Source organism: Rattus norvegicus, chromosome 20 (assembly GCF_036323735.1).
Source record: "Rattus norvegicus strain BN/NHsdMcwi chromosome 20, GRCr8, whole genome shotgun sequence".
NCBI classification, from domain to species: Eukaryota; Metazoa; Chordata; class Mammalia; order Rodentia; family Muridae; genus Rattus; species Rattus norvegicus.
Window position 1 is genome coordinate 7,868,385 of NC_086038.1, and position 23,724 is coordinate 7,892,108.

Below are 23,724 nucleotides of genomic sequence, written 5' to 3' on the forward strand. Positions count from 1 at the left end.
CTCCTGCCCCATAGCAGCCCCTTGTCGCCCTGGCTTGGTTAGTACTGATCCCAGGCCAGGCCAAAGCCAAACACACCGCCTTGTTGCTCAGCCTGTGAGCCCCATTGGGGACATGGGGGAGGGGATGATTCGCAAGTTGGGCCCCCTGCGGGCTAGAGCCAGGCTGCGCAGGCGGAGGGGAGGGGGCGGCCGCCCAACTCCACCTCCGTGAGGTTGGCGGGTAGGTTTCCATGGAAACAGCAGCTCCCAGCATCTCCAGAGATTTGGGGGAAAACTGGCTCTAAAGAAAAAAAAAAATCACCATCTTCGTTTCGGGGTGGGGAGGGACAGCCCAGCTTGAAGGAGAGAGAGGGTGAGGGGCCGAGGAAGGGACAGCAAGCTGAAGCTTTTCGGCCCACTCTGGCTGTCAGGTCCTCCAACCCCTCAGGCCCGGAAGAAAGGCAACAGAACCCCAGCTCGAAGAGATGAGGACCTTTCTCTCCACCCACTCAGACCCGCGGTCCCCGTGTCCCTCCCCCTGCAGCGCCTCTGCCCATCCTCCAGCCCTCAACACACTGTCCCCGTTTACTGCCTAGGGGGGGATGAGGAGACACAGGCGTGGGGACTCTTGCTGGGGAGTTAATCAAAGTGTCTGCAACTTCTCCTGTTCCTGTCCCCTCCCTGGGGAGAGTCGGGAGGGGTGGTGGGGACCGATCTGCCGGAGACTGATGGAGGGGCATGCCAGACCTGCTAGCCCGGAGGCATGCGCAGACATGAAATCAACAGGAGCTCTCGCCTTTTAAAATGACTTTTCCTGCAGTTTCCTCTTTGGACAGGGGACCCCTATTTCTACCAAGAATCTCCCCCAAATTCCTGGTACTACAGTGAGCTCCATTCTGGGAAGGATCATCTCTGATCTTATGGCATTTAGAGGATTGCATGCAAATAGCTCCTCATTCATTCATTCATTCATTCATTCATTCTCTCTCTCATTCACTCTTCATCTGACAGTGATTAACTGTATTTATTTTATGACAGGCACAGGCCTCCTTGCTGGTGACACAGACAGGTTTGGAGGGAGAAGTGGGTGGTAGTGAGTGAGACAGAAAAATTTCCAAACCTTATGTACTTTATACTTTGGTAAGAGATACAGAATAACAAGTAAGGAAAACACAGTATAACAAAATGTTTGAAGGGGGAAAACAAAAAACAAAAAACAAAAAACAAAAAACAAAAAAGGGAAACCGGTGACAGTTACAATTTTTAAAAGGAGTTTCTTCTGGAAAAGCAATGTTGGATCTCTACCAGCAGGGGGCGATGGAGGGAGCTGATTAGTACAAAGTATGCTACTCGGAAAATGAAGAGGCATTTGTGCAAAGGCCCTGAGGACAGGGGGTGCCCGACATTGTCAAGGGGTAGCCAGGAGAGCAGACAGGCATGAGATGTAAGGCAGCGGGGTATGTGGGTGGTGGGACAGACATTCCGAGACACGGTCTTGTGTTATACTCAGGCTACCCCCCCAGATGAAAGCAGAAGTCTGAACTCGTGCTGTTCTGTGACCCCACTTAGTTCTCTGTGCCCCCTTCCCTGTTTGTAGATGGACTCTGAGAACTCCATTTGGGTGTGTCCGAGGAGCACAATGCAGAGTGACCCGACCAGGGCCAGAGTCAGGTCTCAACCTTGCTCCCTCTCCTCCACCGTCTCCTCCACCGTGTGTGATGCCACCCCCTGTGGTGCGTGCGAATGTGTGTGTGTGTGTGTGTGTGTGTGTGTGTGTGTGTAATTAAGGTGCTAGCTTAACAGGCGGCTATCACCTCCTGGTGTGAAATAAACCGTTCAATAATTAATTGACAAAGATGAACTTGTCCAGAGCTGTGCTGGGTGTGGCGGGGGGGGGGCAGGGTGGGGGTGGAGGGTGGGGGGCAGTCCCAGTGTCTGCAAGAAAAATAAGAAGTGACCGTCATGGCTTTGAGAGGAGGTGAGAGGCGTGGAGCTCAGATTGCAAGGTCCCTTCCAGGAGCCCAGGGACACTGGGTGGCCACTGCTGGGATTCAGGTTGCTGGCTTATCAGTAATTGTGTTCCAAATTGTTCCAAACTGGGCCTTGAGGAAGGGGAAATTTGACACCAAGGCATCTGCAGGGTGGGGCCGGGAGAAAGAGACTAGGGAGGGGGTTCTGGGGACAGAGATGACAATGAGGGGTACAGACAGGGGTGTTGGTACCAAAGCCAGCTGGAGGGAGACTGAGCTGGATTTGGGTGTCTATGACCGGAAGTTCTGTATCCCTGGGATGGGTCCCTTCCCTCTCTGGGCCACAGTTGGGGCGCCTGTAAATGGTCTCCAGAATTCTTGGTACAACTGATAATGCTGTCGCTCTTAACTTCAAGATGGAGCCTTAGATTCCGGCACTAGGGAGACTGAGGCAGGAGGATTATTTTTTTTTTTTTAATTTACTCATTTATTATATATGAGTACACTGTAGCTGTCTTCAGATACACCAGAAGAGGGCATCAGATCTCTTTACAGATGGTTGTGAGCCACCATGTGGTTGCTGGGAATTGAACTCATGACCTCTGGAAGAGCAGTCGGGTGCTCTTAACCACTGAGCCATCTCTCCAGCCCGAGGCAGGAGGATTATTATGAGTTCCCAGAACTACATAGTAAACTTCGGGTCAGCCTGGGCTACATAGTGAGGCCATATCTCAAACAAATAAATGAGCAAAAATCTGGACTGCTATTGTGTATGTGTGTATCTATGTGTGTGCGCACACACATACATGCATATGTGTGTATATGTGTACATATGTGTGCATATGCACATGTGTGTGCAAGTGTATCTATATGTGTATGTGAATGCATGTGTATGTATGTGTGTGTACACACACATACGTGCATTTGTGTGTATGTGCATGTGAACGTGTAAGTGTGTGCAAGCGCATGTATATCTGTATGTGAATGTGTGTGTATGTGTGTGTGTGTATGCACTCAAGTGCACAGGCTCCACTGTCACCATCTGTTCCAAACTACACTGTCCCTTCCCTGAACTATCACATCTGTTTCTGCTTCTGTCCCCTGGGTTCCCTGGGTCCCCTGGGTCCCCTGCTTGCCTGCCTTGTATGTTCTCAGTTCTCACAGCAGTCAGAGGGCTCTTTGACAAGAAACCAGTTCCTGCCCCGCTCTACGAACGCATTTACGTAGTCCAGCCTAAGAGCCAAAGATTCTAGGCAGGCCCCGAGTCTGGCCCTCTCTGGCTATCCTGGCTCTCTGCCATCGCTGTAAAGTGCCTACCTCTCCTGCCTCAGGACTTTTACACTCACTTGACCCGTGGAACTCTGCCCACACTGCCCCCATCTTTCCTTTTGTTCGGGTGCCCCCTCCCAGACGGGCATTCCTTAATCATGTCACTGAAGTCATCTACACTCCTCTCCAGTGCCCATCTGCTGGTGGGCAGACTCTTCTATGTGTCTACCCATCGTCCACGCTGGGACATTAGATCCTTTGTTTGTGGCTCGATCCCCAGAATATGATTACCCCAAACTTCATTCCAGTCCTAGAAGCTTTAGGAAGGTAAGACCAGGGTACGATGGAGTGGGTAAGGTCAGGGCATGCGCATAGTGGATAAAGTGAGGGCGTGGGGCAGGGTGGGATATGTAAGGTTAGAGGGGGCAGTGTGGGGGAGGTGGGTGGTGCTGAGTGAATATTCAGACAGAAGTTGCAGCCTCCATCTTGGGGAAAGATTGAGAGAGGTCACAGAGGAGGAAGGGATTATGAGAGCCAGAGTAGGGTAGGGGAAGTCTGAGGGTCAGTCTCCGGAGAGTTGCATCCGGTGTTTCCAATACAGGGTCTGCAAAGAAAGGACATGCTCATCCTATAGGACAGGAGGACGGCTGAGGACAGAGGGACTCCTACTGAGCCCCAGGCCTGTCCCCGCTGCTTCTCCCAGCTGTCCAGGTGCTGGTGGCGAAGGGAAACCCAAGCCCTATTCCTGGTACGCGCCTGCAGAAGCCCAGGCGTGGCGCCCGCTCCTCCCCATCATTTAGAGCAACAAGAAGACTTCCAATTGCCGCACGATGGGGGCCAGTTAAGTCAAATGGAGTCTGTCGATAGAGTGGAAAATGAGGAAGGCATTTAGCAGGCTGAGATGAGGATTCTGTCGATACGGGAGAGCTGGAGATGAAATGCGGTTATGAGAGTCGCGGAGACTGCTGCATCATATCCAGGCACACGTGGGGGCTTTCCCCACAGGCATTCATGGAGCCCCCTCTGAGGAGCCCACATCCCGTTGTTGGGCGTAGAGTACGGATGACAAGCTAGAGTTCTGGCAGACCATGGAGAGTCTGCCTGGAGCTATAACAGGGCAGGAGGCCACACACTGAGCCCTGGCTCTGCCTCTTAGGAGCGGGGCTCATCCCTGGGGATGTTGGGAGATTCCTCTCCCATATCAAGTTCAAGGCCTGAGATGACAGCTACTTCTCCCAGTGCCTGCTTTGCCACCATCTTGGTCATTTATTTGCATACCAGCTTCCCCTGAAGGTCCTTCTCTTCCTACAACCACGATTTTGAAAGGTCCCGGGTGGATTGGACAAGGGCCCGCCCACTCCTGAATGACCTCATCCTAACTCACTGGCTAAGTAAATATCTTGCTTCCAAGAAGGCTCAGGTGCTGGGAGCAGTGGTTAGAGCGTCAACTGAGGGGACAGAAAGGGCAGTGGTGGTTACTGTGGCCAGGGGAGGGGCGGCACCGCCCCTGAGCAAGCTGGAGAGGCCTCCTAAAGGAGGGGTGCTCCATCCCAGGGGTGGATGGAGCCTCAGGACCCTGACAGAATCTAGCTGGGTTCAGATAAGCCAGGCTGTTATTAAAGTTTGGTTTTTTTTTTTAGCACACGGTTATTTTTGTGCAGTGTAAAAAGCCGGTGGACATTTGAGAAGCCCGGTGAGAGTTGGTGAGCCCCCACCCATCTGAATTCCTTTCCCACGGGAGTAGAGTCTGACAGCTTACCAAGGCCTTGAGGGCCTCCGGAGCATCCAGGAGAGAGAAAATCGAAGGGATCCGAGGTGCACATCAGAGATCAGCAAGGGGGTGCTGCAAACCTTGCCCACCCCTCATACCCCACTGCAGGGTCCCTAAACGAGAATCTGTGCAAAGGGCCTGTGTGAAGTCGCTCGCTGTAGGTGCTTCCTGGGCCAGAGAGCGGCTGTCAGCCTGGGTTTGGGTGAGAGGATGTGGAATGGGCTGGCCCTCTTTCTTGAGGAGCAGAGATCTTGAGGTCTAGCTTGAGGGGCTGGGAAAGTTGGCCCCACCCTCCCGCCCCTCCACTACTCCGATCTCAATCTCCACAGAGCTTTGCTTATTCAAGGTGGTGATCGAAAGGCCTGGTGATATCATGTCTCAGAAATTACTGTGCTGGTGACATAGAGCCCTCTCCTGCTGGATTTCGGAGACTCAATTTGCCTTCGAGGAGGCAACTCCGTAGGGCTGAGGCAGAATCCCTCTGTAGGTGGAGGGAGGTATTGAAGTTATGCTTCTCACCACCACCCACCACTCTAGGGGCCCATCACCTACGTAATTTCCTCTCTACTGGAAAAACAACAACAACAACAACAACAACAACAACAAAACAAAAACAAAGAGGACCGAAGCGTCTGCGGAGGAGACAAAAGTGTGGCTACTTCAGGTCCCTCCCCTTGTGACAGACTCACAGGAAGTGAACCTCCAGCCTCACTAGCCTGTGTTGTCTCTCTGCATTACTCTCTCCTCATCCTGGCCCCAGATATCCCCGTGGCTCTTAGTCAGGCAGACAGTCCACTACCCTGGATACCTCCCTACCCTGGCAGTGTAGTAAGACTGTCCATCCTGACTACCCCGTGGCATTACCATTGAGGGTTATGACTTTCTGCAGAGAGCCCTTTCTTTTCTGGGCTAGGTGGAAGAGATCTCTCTCACTCTCATTACATGCCTACTGCATGCATGTGCTTTGAAAATCCGGGACATCTACCTCAACCTCAGTGCATGGAAACACAAGTCCTTTGGTTCCTGTGAAGATTTTCCTTTCTGATCTGGTTCCCTGGAAACCTCTGGGACAGACCTTTGCACTTGGGAGGTTTACTGGGACTGTTGGTGGGGAGGGAAGGATATCCCAACATGAAGCCAGGGAGATGGCTGTGGATCCTTCTGCCCCAAGGAGGGAGGTGGCTTTGGCTGGGGTTCAGGGCAGGGCAGTTCTCTGAAGAGGTGTGCAGGGGACTCCCCAGTTTACAGGGGGGCTCACAATCCTCATATCCACTCTCTCACCACCACCACCCCCCCAGGAGAAAAGATCCACATCTAAAGATTTGATCAGAGCACTCTCAAAGGAAAAGTTCAAGCAATCTGATATTGATCATCGGAGACCTGGCTGTAAAATATGGTGGCACAGTCATGATGGAATTCTGTACAGAGGGGACTATGCAAGTGACCATGGGTGCAATCCCAAGACAAGCCACAAGGGGCAGAGTAAAGGGGAGTGGCCTTGAGCATCTGATAACCCAGGAATCCCTTGGGCATTTTTGTCATTTATGACCTCTGCTGGCTCTAATTCAGAGTGCTTAACTTTCTTAAGTGATTTTTTTTCAACTTCAATTATGAGGATTTAAATTTTTTTGTTTTTGTTAAAATTAAATTTTTTTTAAAAATGTAATTAAAAATTATTTTTTTAACTCTGTGTATGTGTGAATGTTTGTTTGTAGGTCCACGTGAGTACTGTTGCCCAAAGAGGCCAGAAGAGGTTGTTGGACCCTCTGGAGCTGGAGTTACAGGCAGTTGTGAGCCACCTAACATGGGTGCTGGGAACCAAATTCAGGCCCTCTGTAACTGCAATGTGCTCTCTTGTCCACTGAGCCATTTCTCCAGCTTCATGCTCATCGGTCTGTGTTCGACCTGAGCCTGTGAGGCTCCTGGAAGACTAAGGTGGAACGTTTTCCTCTAAAGAGAATTTGTAGTAACTTCTTGGAAGGTTAGGGACACCAGCCACTTCAGTCCTTAGGGGCTCTCAGGTGGGGTTCTTATCTGTTTCCCCTATACACTCCCATTGATGATTGTGTGCTCCTTTGTAGTCTCAAAGAGTTCTCTACCTGCTTCCAAACCCTCAGATCTATTACCTGTCGCTGGCTGAGGACTGGGGTGTTTTGTAGAGAGAAAGCCCTTTCTTTGGAGCGACTGGTCTGTCACATTCCTGAGTTAGCTATGCCTAGATCAGGACCTCCTGCCTAGGGAATGGTGCCACCCATAGTGGGCTGGGCCTTGCCACATCAATTAACATTAGTAATCAAGACAATCTGCACAGATGCACCTAGGCCAACCCAATTACAGTTACAAAGGGACTGCTGCACAATGGGAAGACTCCTGGGATTGCCACAAGATGTCTGTGCTTCAGCGCCTTACCCTGTTCCCTCATGTTCCTCACACATACTATGTGGCGCTGATGCTGATGGCTTGGGTTCACTTTAAGAAACCCTGGGAAGCTGATCAGAGTCTCGAAAGAGCATAAGGGGCGGGAGGGGGGGGGAGGGACAAAGGCATGATATAGACAACACAGGGTGCAGAATGCAGAATCCTGTCATGGAAGTGAGGCAAGAATGTGGGGATGGTCCTGATGGTGGAACTCTCAAAAAATCTCTAACAGGACTTTGGGCTCCGTCCTAGGCAGTCTTGAGACCCACTTAGAGCTCGTGGGGCAGACACAATAACAAGGGCCAAGAGCAGTTTCTGCAAACAGCGGGGAGCTGGGTGAGTTGTGCCCCTGCAGTTCTTCACTTACTGGGGGAATAATTAACTATATCATGCTGTTATTTTAATAGAGTTGTGGGTTGTTGGTTTTTTTTGTTGTTGTTGTTTTCGTTTTTGATTTTTGAGAGAGAGGAAGAGGGACTATCAACCACTCAGCTTCCTGGGCTGTCAACTCAAGACCTGGGGGAAGGACGGAGTGGAAGACACAGTCGCATCTCCACAGGCCCCACCATCCACTGCTGAGGCCGCCCACGTTTTGTGGGTCTAGGCCCAGAAGGTCCTAGTGGGCTTCCCAAAGATGAACCTTCTTCAACTGTTAAAGAGTTGTACACGTCTCAAGTTCCAGGTCTGAGGAGATGGCTGGGAGCCAGGGAAATGATGTTGCACAAGCAAGAGCATCTGAGCTTTATTCCATATGTGTGTGTGTGTGTGTGTGTGTATGTGTGTGTATATATGTGTATGTATATATGTGTGTGTATATACATGTGTGTATGTGTATATATGTGTGTGTATGTATATATGTGTGTGTATGTATGTGTGTGTATATATGCATGCATGTATATATGTGTGTATGTATTTATATATGTGTATGTGTATATATATATGTGTGTATATATGTGCATGTATATATATGTGTGTGTATATACATGTGTGTATGTGTATATATATGTATGCATGTATATATGTGTGTATGTATATATGTGTGTATATGCATGCATGTATATATGTGTGTATGTATTTATATATGTGTGTGTATGTGTATATATGTGTGTGCATATATGTGTGTATGTGTATATATATGTATGCATGTGTATATATGTGTGTATATATATATGTGTGTGTATATATATGTGTGTATGTGTATATATATGTATGCATGTATATATATATGTGTGTATATATATGTGTGTGTATATATGTATGCTTGTATATATGTGTATGTGTATATATATCTGTGTGTATATATCTGTGTATATATATGTATACACACACACATATATACATACATACATACATACATACATACATACATACATATGGATCTATAGCCCCAGTTACGAGGACAGTAGGATCCTGAAGATCTCGAAGGGATTCGTGTCCTTATCCTTTGCAGCTGCAACCTAATCCCCTTGGGCTCTCTCCCCCTTGTTAAGAGTGTATGGGGTGGCTGGGGATTTAGCTCAGTGGTAGAGCGCTTACCTAGGAAGCGCAAGGCCCTGAGTTCGGTCCCCAGCTCCGGAGGGGGGGGTGGGGTGGGGGAGCCTTTCTGAGACCTGTGGTGCTGTGCTGTGGAGCCTTGTCAAGTCTGCTCTGTCCTGACTCACCGCTGTTCGCTCCTGCTGAGGAACAAGTCGGTCAGGAAGCTACGCCTCAGCCATGGCATTTAAAGATACCGGGAAGACTCCCATGGAGCCCGAAGTGGCGATTCACCTTCACCGGATTCGAATCACGCTCACCAACCGCAACATGAAGTCGCTGGAAAAGGTTTGTGCGGACTTGATCAGAGGCGCAAAGGAGAAGAATCTGAAAGTGAAAGGACCAGTGCGCATGCCTACCAAGACACTGAGAATCACTACCAGAAAAACCCCTTGCGGTGAAGGTTCCAAGACGTGGGATCGTTTCCAGATGAGAATCCACAAGCGACTCATTGACTTACACAGTCCTTCAGAGATTGTTAAGCAGATTACTTCCATCAGTATTGAGCCTGGAGTGGAGGTTGAAGTCACCATTGCAGATGCCTAAGTCAACTGTTTAAATAAATTGACTTAATTGTTAAATTAAAAAAAAAAAAAGAGTGTATGGGACCCCCACCCCTGGCAATCGGCAGAGACACCTTGTTGGTACTGGTGTTCTTCTACAGTGAAGTGTCAGAGCTGACAGCAGTCCTTTATTTATGGCTTAGTGCGTGGCTTGGTGGCCAAAGCTATTCTATGCCTTGAAAAAATACATTAAAAAAGGTACGGGGGGGGGGGCGCTGGGGATTTAGCTCAGTGGTAGAGTGCTTACCTAGGAAGCGCAAGGTCCTGGGTTCGGTCCCCAGCTCCGAAAAAAAGAACAACAAAAAAAAAAAGGTACGGGACCAGGCTGTCGCTGTTGCCCTTGGTTGCCCTGCAGAGGGGGAACAGTAGGATCCTAATAAATCCCTATTGCAGAAGGCACCATACACTTCAGATACATGGCCCAGAAACCCCTGAGCTGGAACTGTCCTGAATGCCTCCTCCCTGAAATCTGGCTTCTACAGCACCAGAAGGTGCTGTGTACGCTTCCGAAGAAGGGAGACACCAACAGTCTTACCCAGGTATAATGACTAGGAACCACAACAGGGACTAGCACGGCTCCATAAGCCTAAGTGCAGTAGTGGTACACACATCTTGATGGTAACCAACAGTTCTCTAATTCAACTTAAGACGAGCTCAACAAGAGGGAAATCCTGTCTTTCTTTACCCTAGCTCAATGGCTGGCCTGATGGCTGAAGCTGTTTGCTGCTTAGGACATAGCATAAAAGGAGGAGGAGCAGGAGGAAGAGGAGGGGCAGGAGGAGGAAGAAGAGGGGCAGGAGGAGGAGGAGCAGAAAGAGAAGAAGAGGAGGAGGAGCAGGAGGACAAGGAAGAAGGAGCAGGAGGAGGAGCAGGAGGAGGAGGAGGAGCAGGAGAAAGAGGAAGGAGGAGGAGGAGCAGGAGGAGGCAGAGGATAGATGGAACCAGGGTTATTACTATTACCCTTAGTGGGCACCAGTACTGGACACCCAATCAACTACCCAGAGCCAGTGAAGTCTTGGATTCTGGAGGAGAACCTGCAACCACCACTTTAATAAACCAGTACTTGGGGTTGGGGATTTAGCTCAGTGGTAGAGCGCTTGGCCCTGGGTTCGGTCCCCAGCTCCGGAAAAAAAGAATAAACCAGTACTTATATATTTAGAAACATATTCATATGCACATGATGGAATAACAATTAATGAAAAGAGAGGCCATGAACTTGAAGAGAGCAAGGAGTATAGAGGAAGGTTTGGGGGAGGGAAAAGGGGAATAATATTTCATAAGGGGAAAATCACTCAGTCCAGGAGAGGTCATGATTCCCCAGGGATCTGAAGTTTATGTGGGAAAACCCCACAACCCATAAGGAAAAGATTTTTCATTTAAGTTTAAAGGTTATCATTACATTTATTTATTGTTTGTGGGTGCATGTGTCCCACAAAGATGTATGATTTCAGAGGACATAAGCCTGCTGTGGTGATACTTGTCTGAAATCTCAGCCCCCCTGGGAGGTGAAGGCTGGAGGATCAGAAGCTCAAAGGCCGTCTTTGGCTACATAGTGAATTAGAGGCTAGCCTGGGTTACACTACAGGAAATTTTGTTCACAAATAAACTCACGGTATTTAATAGTCAAATCAGCCATAAAGTCCAGTCCAGAGTCAACAGGGGACACAGAATCTCTTGTCTACAGTAACAGAGGTGGGTCTAGAACAATGGTACTCAACCTCCCTATTGCTGAGACCCTGTAATGCAGTTCTTCATATTGTGGTGACCCCTAACTCTAAATTTATTTTTGTTGCTGCTTTAGAAGTATAATTTTGCTACTAAGTAATGTAAATATCTGTGTTTTCCTGGTGGCGTTAGGCAACAGCCCCTGTGAAAAACTCATTAGACCTTCCTGAGGGGTCGCGACCCCAGAGCATGAAATACCATGCCCTTTTATACTTTTTAAAAGGAAAGGATTAGGGGTTGGGGATTTAGCTCAGTGGTAGAGCGCTTGCCTAGCAAGCGCAAGGCCCTGGGTTCGGTCCCCAGCTCCGAAAAATAGAAAAGTAAAAAAAAAAAAAAAAAAAAAAAAAAAAAAGGAAAGGATTAGTTGGCTCATTTTATTTATTATCAAAGAGACTTTTAAAAACATTTTCTATCAAATAAAAACAAATTAGGAAACATTTAGGAAAAGGGAGGTACCTGTGCCTATTTAGAAGAAACTTCTAGAAGGATCCATTTCCTGACTGCACCAGTTTCCTCTGTGACTTTGTTTTAACCTTGTTCTTTTTATTTTATATTATCTAACTCTTGATGGTAGCAAAGGATTATGTTTCATTTAAATAAGACTTTATTTCTAGTTTTGTATATATATATATATATGTATATAGACACACACCTATATACACATATCTACATACAGATACAAATGTATGTAGCTATGGGAGGGGTTGTGCATGTGAGTGTTGTATCCGTGAAGGACAGAAGATGGCATCTGATCCCTGGAACTAGAGTTACAGGTAACTGTGAAGCTCTCAGATGTGAGTGCTGGGAACTGACGTTCGGTCCCCTGCAAGGCCAGTGTGGTCTTAACCAACGAGTCATTTCTCCAGTCTCGAATAGTTTTCTAACATAAAAAAATTCAATTATTTCTCTGCTGAAAAACAAAGGAACACAAAGGGCAGGGAGAGATGGCTCAGAACCAGGGCCCTAAACAGAAGGAAAACATTGTTTCTCTTTGAGTCAGGGTCTCTCTCTCTCTCTCTCTCTCTCTCTCTCTCTCTCTCTCTCTCTCTCTCTCTCCCATGCCAACTTTATTTACTTATTTATTTATTTGTTCTTTTTTCTTTTATTGGATATTTTTATTAGGGTCTCACTTTAAAGTCAGGCTGACCTGGAACTCACTATGTAGCCCAGGCTAGCCTCTGGATTTTTTTCTTTTAAAAAGATTTATTTATTTAATGTATGTGAGTACACTGTCACTCGTTTCAGACACACCAGAAGAGGGTATCAGATCTCATGACAGATGGTTGTGAGCCACCATATGGTTGCTGGGAATTGAACTCAGGACCTCTGGAAGAAAAGTCAGTGCTCTTTTTTTTTTTCCCCCCTGGAGCTGGGGACCGAACCCAGGGCCTTGTGCTTGCTAGGCAAGCGCTCTACCACTGAGCTAAATCCCCAACCCCTCTGAAAAGTCAGAGCTCTTAACCATTGTCTCTCCAGCCTGTGGCCTCAGGAATTTAAAGTAATTCTTTTACATAGGACTGGGATTGAAGATGTGCATCGCCAGACTCCCCCTCTCTTTAAAAAGCAAATCTGCTGGGTTAGGTCCCCAGCTGGGGGGGGGGGGAAGAAATCTGGGGGGTTGGGGATTTAGCTCAGTGGCAGAGCACTTGCCTAGCAAGCGCAAGGCCCTGGGTTCAGTCCCCAGCTCCGAAGGGGGGGGGGGAAGGCAAATCTGCGAGGGTCTCACTATGTAGCCTAGGCTACTCTTGAATTCTGGGTCCTTCTGCCTTTATTTCCTGGGTACTGTCCCACAGGCATAGGCCACCCCACTCAGCTGGAAATGAAGTTGTTTAAGGCCGAACTTCCTAACACCTCGGGTGGGCCCTGAGAATGTGCAAGAGAAGAATTTGGGCATAAATCATTTCCAGTTCTCCTACTTGGCCAAGAAGGTGCAGGAACAGTGAGTGTGTGTGTGTGTGTGTGTGTGTGTGTGTGTGTGTGTGTGTGCACTTGGGCACGTGGGGTGTGTGTAGTGCTGTGTGTTATTATGAACGCATGGTGTGTGAAGTGTGCCCTTGCTTACACAGGTGTGCATACGTCACTGAGAACACACACAGGTTGTAAAGTCTCAGGGGACCCCTGATGCTCACTTCCGGGAACCTTGCTCCAGGCAGCAATCTCTTGAGCTCTTGGAGGCAAGGGCATCTTTACCCAATCCAGTGCCTCCCCCTCCCCCACTTCTGTCTCTTCTCCATTTTCCTGTCTCTCTGACTTCCCATTCAACAGCAGCCCCTAGTCCCTCACTCAGGCAAGCAATGGGCTTCCTGTGCTCCCTAACACCTCCTCCTGAGACCTTGACAAGTTTCTGTGAATGGATAAGTGTGAGGAGGAAGAAAAGAGCTTTGCAGGAGAAGGCAAGAGAGGATTCAAGCATTGGTGGGGGGGATGGGAGGGAGGAGCAAGAATAACACCTTAAATCCTTGCAATGGACCCATTCCGTGATGGCTCGAGGGCTCCACACACTTAGTTTCGTACATAGTCAGGCCTTGTGGTCATCTCATTTGATGACCAATTCTTCATCCCTACCTTCTGAAATACACACAAACACAGAATGCAACAACTTCGACTGGGGCCCCTTCCTATGGACCTTAGGAGAGAAGTTTTTGATCAGGGAAGGACCAGGCAGCTTCCTCTCTCCTCAGAGAATCTCTAACAACTGGACACCAGAGACACTCAAGGTTCCTGTCAAGACTTCGTGACATGGCTGGGGATTTAGCTCAGTGGTAGAGCGCTTACCTAGGAAGCGCAAGGTCCTGGGTTCGGTCCCCAGCTCCGAAAAAAAGAACAAAACAACAACAACAACAACAACAACAACAACAACAACAACAAAAAAAAAAGACTTTGTGACAAATGACAAATTTGGGATAAATGCGTTTTCCACCATGGGAGATCAATGGCCCACAGCAGCGGAGGGCCACACGGAAGTGACAGTGCAGCCTGACACACTGGTGAATTTCAGAACACACAACTGCTGTTATTATTATCGACAATTTACATGTACCTCAGGCTGGCCTCTACTCGCTGAGGAGGGATGACCTTGAACCTCTGACCTCCACCTCTGGCCATCGCGCCTGATTTTGTATAGCATTAGAGATGGACTTCGTGCATGCTACGTCTACAGCACCCCAGCCCCAGGGCACCACCATACAAGCGGAATGACTGCCTATGGTGTGGATAACATTCAAGTAAGTTTTTTTTTTTTCTTTTTCTTTTTTTCAGAGCTGGGGACCGAACCCAGGGCCTTCCGCTTGCTAGGCAAGCGCTCTACCACTGAGCTAAATCCCCAACCCCCTCATTTAAGTTTTAAAACTAAAATATGGGCCAGAGTGTAGCTCGGTGCAAAGACCCTCCCTAACAGGCACAAGGTCCTGGGTCCAATCCCCACTGTTTAGGCTGGTGATTACCCCTGGGGAGTGTAGAATGAACAGAGAGGGAGCTGAGGAGGACATCAGCGTTGGTGGGCTCCTAATCCATCGTTGAGTATCAAACTGTCACACAGCCCAGCAGCTAAAGGGAGCAGGCGCTTATTATCTCTGTTTGAGAGGGGAATGTGGGTTGTTAACGTGATGGATTACATTGATTGACTTTTGAATATTGAGCCAGCCTGTCATTCCCGGGACGAGCCCCATTCTGCCGCGGTGTGTGTAATTCTTTTTCTGTATCGATTCGGTCACCTGCCTCGCGCTTTGCATAATATTTTAGTTGTTAGGTCGGTGAGGAATGGCGGGCGGGCAGGTTTCTTCTCCTGTCTCTGTCCCGTTTAAAAATGAAGGTAATCTCAGCGCCACGGAGCGTTTGAGGTGTAGTCCTCTCTCTCCCGTTCTCGGGAAGAGACTGTAGGGTAAGCCTGAGATATCCTTTTAATGTTTGCTAGGATTAACCTGGGGAAGCCTGGGTTTCGCAGTTCTTAAAAGAATTTTAATTTACTTACTAGATACAGCAGCATTGTGCTGCTCGTTTGGGGGCACATATTTTGGCAATTAGTGGATAGATAGATTGATTGATTGGTGATTGACTGAGACACGGTCTCACTGTGTCGCCAACAGGAACTTGGTTTGTAGCCGAGGCTATAAATCATGGAGATTCACAGAGCCTGTCTCTCCCTCACAATCACTAGGGTTAAAGATCTGTGTCCCCTATCCCCCCACACACCTGCCTGTGCTTTTATTTTGAGATACTCACGTATTCCAGCTAGTTTTAAATTCATTATACAACAGATTCACAGGTGATAGCTAGCTAGCTGCCAAGTAGGTGCTGGGAATGGAACCCAGGTCTTCTACAAAAGCAATAAGCAAGTCTATAGGGGCCACTCTCATTCAAGCCACCACTTCAGCCCACCTTCGGGCTTTGCTACTTGAAAAAAAGAACATTTAAAGCCCCCTTTTGGCCTAATATTCCATTGTTTCTAGTGGAAGGCACCTTTCGTTTAAGAAACCTATTTATATGTAGCATAAGTGTAAGGCCAGAGGCTCTTATGCAGAACAAGGGAAATGTGGAAACAGGAAATGCAGGCCGGTGCTTACACAAAGAGGGTGCTTACACAAAAAGTTGACACTCGCCTACAGGGTCCCTCCCTCAGCTCCTCTGCGGCAGGGGTGGTGGTGGTTCAAATGAGAATGGCTCCCATAAGCTCATAAATTTGAATGCTTGGTCCCCAGCTGGTGAAACTATTTGGGAAGGTTTAAGAGGCGTGGCCTTGGGGTTGGAGATTTAGCTCAGTGGTAGAGGCCCTGGGTTCTGCCCTCAGCTGGGGGGAGGCAGGCGGAAGGAGGCGTGGCCTTGTTGGAGGAGGTCTGTCACTGAGGGTGGGCTTTGAGGTTTCAAAAGTCATCAGTGTCTATTCCAGTTAGCTCCCTCTGCCTCTTACTTGTGGATAGGATGAAAGTTCTCAGCTACTGCTCCGGCGCCATGTCTGCCTGCTGTCCTTGCTCCCCACTCACCCTCTGAAACTGTAAGCCCCAGTAAAGTCTTCTGTAAGTTCCCTTTGTCATGGCGTCTTATCGCAGCAATAGAAAAGTAACTAAGACAGAATCGAGCCCCAGGTCCAGCCTCTGCACACCTCCTCCCTGCAGTTTGAGAACATCTCTGTACTCATTGGTTTGGTTTGACAAGCGGAGGTCTTAACTCTCCCGTGGCTGGCCGAGCGAGTCACCTCGGGATGGAGGGGAGGGTTCCTCATGTCTTTCATCTCATTTAGTTGTTCTCAGAGCCCACCTCCCCAGGAAGGGGATACATTTTTTTGTATTTAGTTAAGAAGGACCTGGAGGGGCTGGGGATTTAGCTCAGTGGTAGAGTGCTTGCCTAGGAAGCGCAAGGCCCTGGGTTCGGTCCCCAGCTCCGGGGGGGGGGGGGGGGGGGGAAGGACCTGGAGACTCTTGGAGCTTTAATTGCAACTGGTGAGTGATTTCGTTCAGGTCTGTCCAACCCCAGAGCTTTGTCTCATTGGAGAGAGAGGGAGGACAGGGGACAGGGGAGAGGGAAGGAGCTTAAGGATACAAACCTCAGAATTTGGGAGGAAGTGGAGTGTCGGGGAGCTCGGGCTGGGAAAAGCTAGTGGATATAATATTGTGTGTGTAAAACAGGGCCCTCGGGGCAGTATCCAAGCTTCAGAGCCACAGCGCGGAGTTACCCCTCACCCCGGCCCACGCCTCTGCAATTTCTCCTTTGTAAAACTCGGGACCAATCTCTTCACTTCTCCAGGTTTTCTCCTCTGTGGAGCACCTCGAGGGCCTGTGCTAAGGGTGAAATGAATCTTGGCAGTAACAGTGTCTGGTCCAAAAGTCTCCTGAGATCATCCAGGATCCATTTCAGGCCCCTGAAATCCGAGGCAGGTATCCCCATACGCGCATGCCCACCACCATAAAGTTGGGTTTATGAAGGAAGCCCAGAAAGGATGCGCCATCGTAAACAAAACAATTGTGAGGACACATCATAATAAAAGTCCTGTAAGCACACCATCTCCCTGCTCAAGGAGTCCGGGTGAACAGTTTTGGACATAGCTGACTGAAACCGCAGGAGTTGAAACCAGGCGTACAGTTGGTCAACAACTTTGTTTCTTCACGTCTGTCACCATGCAGATTTATTTTGACCGCTCAAGGGGGTGTCCCAAAGCTCCAAGTGGGCCTTGACCTTTCTCCTGAAGGCGCCACCGCTCCTATGCCTCCCTCCCAACTCTCTTCTCCCACCTCCTACCCCTCCTCTCTTGTATGTGGGGGATTGAGGAAGATAAGAACCACAAGCTTCAATTAAAACCGAGTCGCTTGAACAATAATGGAAAAGTAATTGAGCTAAATTGAAATGTAATTGGAAAAAAAAAAGTCTTGGCTTACCATGGCTTTGGAAATCAGGCTGGGGGCAGGGACCTCTCCACTCTCCTGCCCTCGGATCTTCTTATCTCGCCCCATCCCCTAGCAGGCTCGGTGGAGACTCCTCCCCCGGCTCCCAGGCTCCTCCTGGTCTACGTGAGGCTCCTCCCTTCCGCTCTCTGCCTAGCTACCCAGCAATGCTTCTCAGTGAGGGCCAGTTGTGAACGCCTGAGCTTATCACGTCTGACTGTCTATAGGCAACTTTGGCTATCATGAGAAGGGGTGAAGAAGCCAGGGAGCCTCCAGACAGCTTATGGACCAAGGAAAGCCCCGTAAACCCGCTGAGACTCAGACCCTGTTTGCCTAGCATTCCATCTGGTAGTTAGAGGCTGTAACCCCTCGGCACCAAGGCCAAGACCACAGTGATCTACATCGGAAAGTGTATGGCCGCAGGGGTGGGGGATGTGGGGTGGGGGGAGGGTGGCTTAATTGATAAATTGTGCAAGGACTGTGTAGTTCAAGCCCCAGAAGCCACGGAAAAAGCCAGGTATAGTGAAGCTTGGTTCTATCCCCAGTGCTGAGGACATGGTGACAAGAAGATCGCTGGGACCACGTGAGAGATCCTGTCTCAAAACACAAGGACAGGAACCTGGAGAGACCATACAGCGGTTGTGTTCTGAAACTGTTCTCAGGGCCAAGAATCCAACATCTTGCGGAGTTCAGTTGTGCCTCATGCAAAGGAATCCTCTGAGCTGGGCCGGGCTGGGTGGTGGTTTGCCCCCCTCCCTCTGGGTGGAGTAGGGCACGAGGTTCTCTGTGAGTAGGCAGCTACTTTTTACCAGGGAACCTAGCAAGTGGCCTGGGGGCGGGACTAGGGTGGCCTGGGGGCGGGACTAGGGTGGCCTGGAGGCGGGGCTATCTTATACAGATAACAGAGCCTTATACAGGGTTCCATTCACACAGTTGCAAGAAATCACTCGTCTCTGTTGGGCACAGACAGATGTAGCCAGTAGGGCGAGGCGTGCCCACAGCGCCGGGAATAAGCCCTCTCCTAGGCTCTGTAAGGAAGCCCAACCAATCCATGGATTCTTCAGGGTGAACGTTGATTCGCTCTGAATCGTGCCGCAGTTTGTCAGTGGGACCTGGGGAGAAGGGGCAGACATCACTTGACTGCTCTTGCCGAGGACCCGAGTTCAGATCCTAGCACCTACAAGGTGGATCACAACCGCTTGTAATGCCTCCTCCAGGGAGGGAATCCAACGATCTCTTCCAGACTCAGTAATGTGTTCGCGAGTATGCGAACACATGCACGCACACACTAAAAACAAAAAACAAGGCGGGTGGCTTTGGAAGAACAATACCGGAGACTGACCAGTACAGTCACAAGCCCACCTATATATATTTGCTTCAGTACACATGTACCTCCACATACATAGCCACAGAAGTAGCAGTCCTGGTCCCGTAGCCACATCCTATGACCCACCCCTCCCCCCACAAGGGGTTCACCCTACCCCACTCCCAGGCCTTCTCCTTCAGTGCTTCCTCCTCCAACTCCCATTACCTCCCAAAGGCCAGTCTGAAAGAGAAGATTGGACAGGGTGGCCTTTTAAACTCTGTCTACCCATCATCTAAAACACTTCAGTTGTTGGTCCTCAGAGGGTCCGTCTTGAAGCCAGGGTGACTGCATCGTAGCACAGGGTAGACTGGACATCCTTAGAGATGGCCCCTAAGCAGGGACAGACCCAGGAGAGAATGCATCAGGGCTAAAGCTGCCTTGCCTTCCGGCCTCTGGTACGGCCACCACGCTTGAGACTGAGGAAGGAGGGTCGTCTCCGTGTCCTCAGATTCTCCTTGTACTGTCCACACTTGAACTTGACCCCTTTCTGCCTTCCTCTCTCCCCCATCTCTCCCTTCCTATTTCCTCCTCCAGGCTCCAGAGTGTGACTCCAGCAAGGGGGTGGGGACCTGGGGGGCAGAGGGGGGCGGGACGTGAGCGGGAGTGCCTGTTTGGGCATCCGATAAACTCCGAGAGTCAGCTGGCGTGAAATGAAGAAATACGGCTCTCAGTAAATATTTATTTTCTATCAGAAATTAGCAAACCAAATGTAATTAAAAACAACTGTGTATGTCCTTCTCCACTCCCACCCCCCAGCCCTAAGCCTAGTAAATGACATCTCGGAATACAAAGTCATAAAGAGTGTGTCCTAATTAGCAGGCTGTCCGCTGCTGTGGCGTTGCCTCTCAGAGACGCCCAGGGAGCTGCTGGTGCCTAGGGTGAACCCAGGTTCCCAAAGCCTATGGAGGGCCCCTCTTTCTACCCAATACAGAGATGATGGATGTAAACCCCAAACAAGGTCCCCCTAAAAGCAGAGGGAGAAATGACATACCAAGGAGTCTGGTGGCAGAGGTACAATTCCCCTCACCGCACCCTCTGCCTGGTGAAGGGGGTGTCCACCTGTGCCCAGGGAGGTCCCAGGGTTTGATGGCTGAAGACATTGGCCTTTGACATTTGTCAAAAACGCAGAAAGCCACACTGTGTACCCAGACAGCATTGCATTTTTATGACAGTGTCTGACACAGAGTAGGTGTTCATTCTTCAAAACTGTCTCCTCAAACAATGATAAAGGGGCCGAGGGGATGACTCAGAAGTTTGACTGCTGAGCAAGCACAAACACCAGAGTTCCAATCACCAGAACCCACATAAAATTCCCGGTGCGTGTGGTAGCCTCAGAAGGTGGAGACAGGAGAGTCCACAGAGCAAGCCGGTTAGCAAGACTACCAGCGTCCATGAGACCCTGTATCAATGAGCGACTTAGAAACGGAGGATGTGTCTGCCATCAACCTTGTGTCTCCATTTGCACACACACCTATGTTCACACACACGCGCGCGCGCGCGCACACACACACACACACACACACACACACACTCACACCCACGGGGGTACTGGCTGCGCTCACATTGCGTGTGCTCAGGTAGATCAGATGCCGCTCCTCGCCCTGATTTGAACTTGAAACGTCTCCCCCAGACTTCTGAGGCCGTCTTTGCTGAGCGCCCACGGCGTGGCTGCTTCTGCCGTCTAGGCTGCTTTCTACCTTGGAAGGGGCAGTGGAGAACCTGACCCCTTCTACTTTGCCCCTCCTTCTAGTGAGGGCTGTGGTCTGTTGGCTCCATAAACATTTGAGACCGTCCTCTAGAAGTGTTCTCGCTCCTGTCTGCACATCCGTTAAGAGCCCCACATTGGTGGCCGGAGAGATGGCTCGGCCATTGTCAGCTCTTGCTTTCTCTTCCAGAGGACCTGAGTGCCGGTCCCAGCATCCACATTAGGAAGCTCACAACAGCGTGTAACTGCAGTTCCACGAAGTCCAGCACCCTCCTCTGGCTTCTGCAGGTTCTTGCACTTATGTGCACCTTCCTGCTTGCCTCCATATACACACGGGCAAAGATGAAAGACATTCCTTTAAAATCCGGTGACCTCGTGCCAGCATTGTGAAGTCCCAGCCTGCTCATGGTCTCCATGTCCAGGTTTCTGGTGCCAGCTGCCCAACCTCACATTGTGGTCACCACCAGGATGCTGTGGAAACTTGTGATGGTTTGCATATGCTCGTCCCAGGGAGTGGCACTATCAGGAGGTGTGGCCTTGGATGGGCGTGGCCTTGTTGGATGGGCGTGGCCTTGTTGGGGTGGGTGTGTCGCTGTGGGCGTGGGCTTTAAGACCCTCAGCCTAGCTGCCTGGAAATGAATCTTCTACTAGAAGCCTTCAGATGAAGATGTCGAACTCTCAGCTCCTCCAGCACCATGCCTGCCTGGACACTGCCATGTTCCTGTCTTGATGATAATGGACTGAAATCTGAACCTGTAAGCCAGCCCCAATTAAATGTTGTCCTTATAAGAGTTGCCTCGGTCATGGTGTCTGCTCACAGCCGTGAAAGCCAAATTAAGACACTATTCATTCTTTTCTTCCATTTATCCTGTGGTGCACCAGTCCAACTTCCAACCAAGCTTTCTTGAGCGCATGCAGAACCTGCTGTTTGCAGACACTGCCTCCTCTAGGAAGGCTACCACCGGTATTCATTGCTTTTACATTGCTATAACCAAGGGGCCTGAAGGAGGTCAGCCTTGGGCTGGAGAGTTGGCTCCGTGGTTAAGAGCACTTATTGTTCTTGCAAGGGACCAAGGTTCTATTCCCAGCACCCACGTGGACACCCACCACTCCCTTAGGCTCCAGGCCTGCCTGTGGTGCACAGACACGAATGCGGGCGAAGCATTCATACATACAAAATAAAGTACATCTTTTTTTTTTTTTTTTTTTTGGTTCTTTTTTTCGGAGCTGGGGACCGAACCCAGGGCCTTGCGCTTCCTAGGCAAGCACTCTACCACTGAGCTAAATCCCCAACCCCAATAAAGTACATCTTAAAGGTGGGGAGGCAGGCTCATTTTGGCTCAAGACTGTAGAAGGAACACAGTCCTTCAAGGCAGCAGAAGGATGAGGCAGCTGATCACACCGTCTGCAGTCAGCAAGCTGAGAGCAAACGGGAAGCAGAGGCCAGTCCCTAATGTCCCACTTCCTTCAGCCATGCTCTGGCTTCTAAAGGTTCCACAACCGTCCCAAACAGAGCCACCAGCTGAGGACCAAGAGATAAAACCCACTAGCCTGGGGGGGGGGGCATGTCACATTTAAACCTGTCCAGAGAGGACCCGCTCAGCTCCAACTGCCCCTGGAATTCTACACATTCAACTTTAGATCCTGTGTGTAGATTGCCGTGTCTGGGAGTTCCATGTCCTGTACCCAAGCTTTATCACATCAAATGGAGTATACCTTCCTCCTCCCCCAACTCCTGTTGCCCCATAGTTTTGAGTTCAAGTCCTAGCTCTCTCACTTGGGTGAAATCCTTCAGCTTTCGGAGCCCTGGCTTTTTCCTCTCCCATAAATCACGGTGCTAATGATGGGGACATTTTAGTGCCTGTTTCAAGATACGTCTCGTCGTCATCGTCGTTGTGGTGTAACAGAATGACAGACTTAGTGAGGAAAGGAAGCACCTGTCCCCATGATGGATGGCCACCCTGTAGTCCTTCCACTTTCTTTTTTTTTTTTTTCAGGGCTGAAAACGAGTCTTTATTGTCCCCACTACTTGAGGGGGATAAATCGGGAGGAGTGGGTGGCGCCATTGCCGGGCCGGCCGTGCTTCACAGGCTTGTAGGTGATGGAGAACTCGCCCAGGTAGTGGCCGATCATCTCGGGTTTGATCTCCACCTGGTTGAAGGTCTTGCCGTTGTACACACCCACCATGCTGCCGACCATCTCGGGCAGAATGATCATGTCCCTAAGGTGTCTTCACCACCTCCGGCTTCTCCATGGGTGGCGCCTCCTTCTTGGCCTTCCTCAAGCGCTTGAGCACTGAGTGCTGCTTCCTCCGCAGGCCTCGCTTCAGGTGCCCTCTCTGCCGGGCGCTGTACAACTGCATCAGCTGCTCATAGGACATGTCCAGCAGCTGGTCGAGGTCCACGCCACAGTAGGTAAACTTGCGGAAGGTTCGCTTCTTCTTCTGCTCCACTTCGGCCATCTTGGCGGCTGCTCGGAAAAGGGTCCTTCCACTTTCTGCCCTCCTCCTAGCACCAACTCACCAGGCAGGCTCTGATTCCTGCAGGGGGCTTTTCTCAGGGAACCCCGCCCCCCATCCGATGACGCAAAGCTGGGCTGGTCAGCAGTCTTCCCTGGCAATTTCTGGGAGAGTTTTAGTTGTTTCTCATGGAAAGGCTTCAAGTGGAGAGGCAGAAGAGATGTGAATGCCCTGTGAGGGAAACATGCCTAGAGATCACTCACTCAAAGGCCAGGGAGCGACTTCTGGCTCCCGCAGCCACTGAGATCTGTCTCTGTCCTTCCCTTGCTTTGATTCTGAGAGGCCCCGGGTCCTCTTTGTGTGACTTCAGTGGCTTTAGTCGGATTTTTTTATCTTCTTCCCATCGGCTGATGCAGAAGGGGAAGGATTTCCTGAATGGGGGAGGGAAACAGGGATGGGGGTGGGGAGGGAGCGCTGACTTTCTCCTATGGGTGAGTCCCATTTCCTTCCTCACAAAGAATCCAATAAAAAGAAATTTAGCCTCAAAGAAGGCAATTAGTGGTGAAGTTTCCCCCACAGCAAAGGACACAGTG

The 23,724-nt window shown here is 49.9% G+C and overlaps 2 pseudogenes; one reads left to right on the plus strand and one right to left on the minus strand.

The window, feature by feature from the left end:
* On the plus strand, positions 9,006-9,520 carry Rps20l5 (ribosomal protein S20 like 5; annotated as a pseudogene).
* Positions 22,650-23,168, minus strand: Rps15-ps19 (ribosomal protein S15, pseudogene 19; annotated as a pseudogene).
* Positions 23,169-23,724: the final 556 nt, after the last annotated feature.